Source organism: Tamandua tetradactyla, chromosome X (assembly GCF_023851605.1).
Source record: "Tamandua tetradactyla isolate mTamTet1 chromosome X, mTamTet1.pri, whole genome shotgun sequence".
NCBI lineage: Eukaryota > Metazoa > Chordata > Mammalia > Pilosa > Myrmecophagidae > Tamandua > Tamandua tetradactyla.
Genome location: NC_135353.1, coordinates 14,950,303 through 14,957,366, shown reverse-complemented (window position 1 = coordinate 14,957,366; position 7,064 = coordinate 14,950,303).

The window sequence follows — 7,064 nt, the reverse complement described above, 5'->3', positions numbered from 1 at the left end:
TATGTTTGTAATTTGAGCTACAGTGTTTTTCATCTCTGTGACATCTGCTATTTTCTATCAAATTCTTTTTTATGCTTTTCTAGTATCTTCTTGATAACCTTTTTTTCATTATCCAACCCAATGAATTTATTGAGGAGATGTGCATGAGTGGCTTTGATTAATTGTTCCATTTCTGTGATTTCTCCCATGTTTTAATTTGATCATTTGGCTGGACCATATCTGTCTGCATCTTCCTTGTGCTTTGTGATTTTCTATTGGCTTTTAGGTAGTTGACTATATTGATAAAGCTATTTTGAAATTTGATTTCCCTCACTCATCTAACATTTTGTATTTGCTTGTGTTTGTATTGAAGGTCTCCTTTTACTCTTGGTTTATCAGTAACTCCCACCGAACCAAGGCCCAGGTGTTCTGCAGGAGATGTAACTTTACTTGAAGATCTGTTAAAAGCTAGGCCAATAGGCATTTTGCCAGATTTCACTTTCTTCACCTTCCCTGCAAATGACGTGTTTAGGCCACCTCTTTCCCTTGGGCCCACCTCTCTCTGACTGTGAAAACCATTTGAACAGGAAGGAAATCTTGTGCAATTCCAGCCAAGGCATCTGATCTCAGTGCACACTAAAAGCCACTAACCACAGCCTGAGGGGTGGGCAGTGTGTACCTCTGTAAGAACTCCAATTGTGGGCCTAACAGATCTGGTGGTTGCCAGAATAACTTTGGGCTGTGGGACTGAGTATTTCAACTACCATTGCCCTAGTCAATGCAGAAAATCCTAGAGGTGCAGATTTTAGCTTCGCTCACTTCCTCAGTTGCTCCTCTCTGCCCATGCATGTCTAAGGGCTCTGGACCTCCATGGAGAATGGAGAGTGATAGCAGGACCCAATAAGATTCTTTTGCTGCCAAGTTGTCAGACCAGCTCCACTCTGTGTCTCCTCCTCCTTAACAGAAGACACCTCAATCTCTGCCAAGAAGCCAGGTGCCCACTGCAGCCTGTCTCAGGGGTCGGGAGCACGCACTGTGCACTGGCTGGAAGATCTGTGTACAGGCAAACCAAGTCTGCTGGCTTGCAAGTTCCCCATGGGAGCTTCTGGCTGTGAAGCTGAGAGGAAAGATCTCCCAAGCTATTTGTGGAGGCAGACAGGAGTGCAGGATCATATTGTTCTTTCAGCACCTGCTCCTTCCTGTGCACCATAACTTGCACCAGGTGAAGTCACAACCATGTGTACTCACTCCATTCTCTTCTTCCCAATTTCTTTGCTTTTTCAACCAGAACCTCCTTATATAGTGTAGAAGAGCCTCTTTGATAATGCACACACTGGGATTGCTGTCCGGGTCATTTTTCTGTCACTTCTCTAGTTGTTCCATGGAGTAGGGATGATCTCAGCCTATCCTAGTCCATCATCTTCCTAGAAGTCATTGAAACCATTTTAAATTGTTCTCTGTGATGCTTAAATCTAAAATCTACACAAATGCCACAGAATTTGTTCTAAAGCATATCAGATTTGTAGCTCCTCTTCCCTGTAAACTTTCATGAGCCTTAACCAGTTGCCAGTTCCACAGTATGAGAGACCACAGCGGCAGCAGTGTGGCAACAGGAGCAGAGCAACAGCTCCTCAAACTCTAGATTCTAACTATGATGGTGTGATCTTGAATTCAATTACCAAGTGGCAACCCTTCAACTTCTGTTCTAGTTCTTACAATGATTCTGTAAGCATCTAGTTCCTTGTATTAAATAGATTCCTGCCTTAACACATGGAATGATTTCTATTCCCTATACTGACTTTTACACAGATACATATACATGAAAAAGAAAAATAACAAACTAAGACAGATAATCTTAACATGTAAACTAATTTCCCACACACCAAATTGCTCTATTCTTAGAATCTCTCAAGGGGCCATCACTGTTAGACATTTGTATTTAATTCTTGCGCTTACCTACATAATATAAAATCATATCTCTATACCACCATTTTCTGATTTATCATCTTAAGTAGATGAGGGCTATGTTTACTTACACTGCCTGAACTCTTCCATCCTTTTCTCTTAATTGCAGCTGTTTTATTGTATAGATTACCTTTCTAACTTTGCATTATATACATAAACCTCTATTTCTTGTGCCATCACCTTAAACAGTAGCTCTGATGCCTCTTTATGTAAAATGAAGAAATTGTTGTACTTTACTCTCCCTTCCACCTTTCCTGAAATCCAAACCGCTGATTTTGCCTTACTATAGTTAATAAGTGGACATCTCTGGAGCCTTATCATCTTTTTTCCATTCTCTATTTTGGTGATTCTTAGGGACCCCACATCCTCCATAGCTATTCAGAATCACCAGAGGTGAGAATTTTTTCAAACTGTGCCCTCCTGCTCTGAAGATTCTCCTATATCCACTATTTGCCAATTAATTCTACAGTGAACTACTCCTGAAGTGAGTTTGTTGGGTGGCTCAGGCACTTTGTGATTGAAGTGGGTAACAGGTTTAAGAAACACTAATAGTTAATTATGTCAAAGTCTGCATCACAGTATGTTTTGAATTCTGTATTAATTTTGTTTAATAAAGATCTATTTTTTTGCTAGATTGTAAGCTGTATAATGGCAGCATTGATACATATTTTGTATATCAAGTTATCTTCAAGTCCTAAAACAGTGTTTGGAACACATTAGGCACTTGTGAATATTTGGTGCATAAATTAATGTTGAAAATAGATTCAGTGTTTTATTTGTCACTACACCTCCACAAAAATTAACTTATTTATTAAAATAAAATGACCATCTGTCCCAAGTCATGAGCTTATATCTCATCCACCACCACAATTGAATCCTGCTTCCCAAACTAACTTTCCCTCTACAAAGTGCTAGCTGTTCATACTTAACACTTTCATGGATTTAGAGCTTCTTGGAGTTAACTTTCCTAGAGTCTTTCAATGTGTTTGTCGTTCGTTGTTTGCTTCCCCTTGTATTTTTTTTTGCATATGTTTCTTTTAAATTAGAGAGATATTACTGAGAAACTACCTTAATTTTTTTAATGTTTTATCTTTTGTTTATTCAGTTGTACAGTTTGCCATTGAATAACCAGAACTGCATTTTTCCCAGCATCCTCCCTTATTTTAGCTTTATTCCCTTTTAGTATTTTACACTGTTCAATTATAATTACATTTTCTAAGAGCGTTTTGATCTGAAATCCAATGGTAAGCATGACCTCCGTCCCATCTCCACACGTCCATCTTTCAGAAGACAAGAGGGAACACTAGAGCTCCTAATCTTGGGATCAAACCATCCCTCCCCTGTATTTCTCACCTTATTCATTTTAGAAGAGGCTCTGAATCCCTGTGTGTTCCAGAGAAGACAGACCATCCTCTAGCTTCCAAACTGCCAAGGAAAAGATGGGAAAAAAAGAGAGAACCCTCCTCCTGCATGCTCCTATAAAATGCCCACCCCTCCCCCACTTGACTCTTCTACCTTAGATAGCTGGAACTAATTCCACTACACCTGTTAGCAAAAGCAGCCACAACTCCCTGTGCATCCTTCATTCTGGGGATTCTAATCTTCATATTCCTTGCCATATCTCCTTTTTTGAATCTATTCCTTACTCCCTCAAACTCCTGAAAACCTACTACTGTGACTTCTGGATTTCATGGTATGTCATAAACAAAAATCTCCCCCTATTGTCAACCTCTTCTCTGTAAGTTCATTTCAGCTTTTTGCTATAAGGGAAAATTGGTTCTCCCCTGAAGGCACACCGCCTCTGCAGTCTTCTCTCATGGTGATTGTGTTCTCTCTCATACTTTTTGTAATTTTAAGTCAGAAGTGAATTACTCATTGCTCTTTCCAGCCCATTATTCTGCTTTCTTACCTAATGTTGGATCTCAACTCATAAAGCCACATACCATCACTCACTTTTCTTACTTTCTGGTTCTGGCTCCTCCCTATAGCATTCTCCTGACTTCTTACTTCTGGTTTCTTCTCTTTATATGGCCAGCCTGATTCCACCTTAACTAAAAATGGCATCTTCAAACAGTCTTATTTAAAAGTGCTTTCATACCCACAGGAATGTGGATTAAGATTATGTCTTTCATTGAAGTACATAATTCAACCTACCACAACAGTGATTGGCATAAACAGTAGTGGATGAGTAAATATTTTATTAGCGCTGGTTTCATATTTCCTTTGAAGGAGAATCCAAATATTTCATAGTGGTTAATGATGTTGGTTTTTAATTTTTCCCCCAAATAATGTATCCAATCATATTTCTCTCTTCTTCTTTATATCTAATTTAGGCTGAAACAAATCTGAATATTCTATGGATATGCCCACGTAATATTCTAAGCCATGCCTTTGCTCATGATAAAGCTACCTGGAACCCACAGTCCTCTCCTAGCCCCATCCATGTTTATCAATTATATCACTTCTCTTCAAATCTTTTTTCAAATATGATTTCCTCTGTGGGTTGTACTTAATCCACTATCTCTTTAGTAACTACCAGGTGCCTTGATATGAGATGGAGAAATACTTTCTTTTCTATGCCCTTATTAAACATAATTTCCTCACTTAAGATAATTTATAAAAAAAATTTCCAGGCAGACTTTTCTAACCCTTCTTTGACCATGAGCTTCTCAAGAGTAGGGACAAACTCTTATCGATCTGTGTAGCCAGTCAGAATTTAGGACTGGGTTTGGTACTAGAGTGTCTGGTCAATAAATTTTTATTGAGGAGAGTATCACAAAAGATGACTATTAAATGCATAAATATATTTTCATTCAGTGCACTTGCCCTCTTTTTAAAAGGTACTTTGTAAGACTTCCAAAACAATGCATACTGAAAGTGTATTTATATTATCTTTTACTTAAATAGACTGGTGGGACGAAAGAATAAAATTGAAAAAAGAAAACTCCATCCTCAGTGAAACTAGGAAATGGCCAATCCCTAAGGTATAAAATACAAATATTTGCCAAATACAAAGGAATTAGACCAATTCAAAAGAAGTGCACAATGACATAAATATTTTATCATCTCTGTCGCAATGCAGAATTTTATAAAACAAGAGAATTGTTACTGAAAATTCTAATCAGTAATTCAGTTTGGCACAATGAGGCTCAGAGGTACAGAAAGACTCAACAAGAGCAGTGAGTATGCATATTTAAGTCACTAGTCTAAATCACATAATGGAACATGAGAAAGCATGAAAGGAGGTACCACATGGAAATTCTAGCTTTATGTTCTATCATACTGTCCTCATATCTGCAGAAAAGACCTGAAGGTGTTACAAGCTGGAAGAGACAGTGGAAAGTGACATCGGATCTGTAACTGTTGACCAAGGTCAACTGGGTAGAGAAAAATGAACGGTAAATTTTCCAAATAAAGAACAATGACAAATTAAGCATCACAAAAAGTGACAATGAAATCAATCCTGGCAGATCTGCTCATTTCAAAGGGAAAGTAACACAAACACGTAGGATAAATATATCCCTAGGAGAAAGGAACACACTCTTTATCTATTCTTTATGAATTCTCCTAAAATAAGTTGTTTAAACTCGGTATTCCTGAAACATCTGCTCCTGCTCTCTCTCTCTCTCTCTCTCTCTCTCTCTCTCTCTCTCTCTCTCTCTCTCTCTCAGTCTCTCTCTCTCTCTCTCTCTCTCTCTCTCTCTCTCTCTCAGTCTCTCTCTCTCTCTCTCTCTCTCTCTCTCCTCTCTCTCTCTTTGTTGTTGTTGTTGCTGCATGGGCAGGCATCGGGACTTGAACCCGGGACTCCAGCACGATAAGTGAGAAGTTTGCCTGCTTAGTCACTGTGGCCTCTCCTGACCCAGTTCTCTCTTGAACCCACCCAATTATGTTTTGCCCCTCCCACTCCACTGAAACAACACTTGTTAAGATCGCCAGTGAAGTTTACATTGCCAAATCCAATGATCATTTTTCATCTTACTTGACCTATCAAAAGTGTTTTGCACAGCTGACCACTCCTTTACTGAAGAGCATTCTCCACTTGGCTTTCAGGACACCATATTCATCTAGCTGCAACTTTCCATTCTACTATTTTCTCTTCGTTTCCTGGACTTGTAAATGCCCCAGGAATATCCCAGGCCTCAGTCCTAAAACACCTCTTTTCATTCTATACTCAGTCCACTGGCTACCTTATCTTTATATATACCCTAGTGACTCACAAATGTATATCTGTAATCCAGACTTCTCTTTGGCTACAGATTCTTGTATCAAACTTCTTACTCCACATCTTCATTAAGATGATTAATAGAAATATCAATCCTAATGAGTCCAAAACTGAGCTACTGAAATTTCACTTTAAACTTGCCCTTCTTTAAGAATTCTCTATCTCAGTTTTTGATGACTCCTTTCTTTCAGTTGATCTGATCAAGTACCTTGCAAAAAAGTATTACAGACAGTTAGCATGAACAACCAGAATTTATTGTCTTGCAGTTTTTGAGGTTAGAAGTCCAAAGTCAAGGTGTCAGTAGGATTGTGCTTCACTGATATCTGTAACATTCCAGTGGTGGCTTGTAGGCGATCTATAACTAGACCTCTGCCTTGATCACTTGGCATCTGTCTTCACCGGACTGTCCAAATTTCTTTTGCTTATAAAGACTCTAGCCATATTTGATTAAGGCCTACTCTCATTCTGTTTGGGCATACCTTAACTAAGAGCATCTTCAAAGGTCTTATTTATAAAAGAATTCACGCCCAAAGTACAAGGGATTAGGACTTGAAACTGTCTTTGTGAAGGCCAACATTCAGTTCATAACACCATCTGTGATTCCTCCCTCTTTACTCCCACTCCACATCCAATCCAAATTTGTCATACTCAGAAACCAGCCATTTTTCACCCTCTCCATCTCAACTACAATCACTCTATCTCCAGTAAATGGTCTTTGCTACCATTTTTTCTCACTTTGTTTACTGCAATAGACTCATCACTAGTCTTCCTGCTTTAAACCTTACCTCCCTTTAGTCCCTTCTTATCACATTGAAGCCAGAATGTTCTTTTTAAACATAAGCTATATCATAAAAATTCCTAGTTTTAAGGAAATCTATGTTCTTATATGAAATCCAGA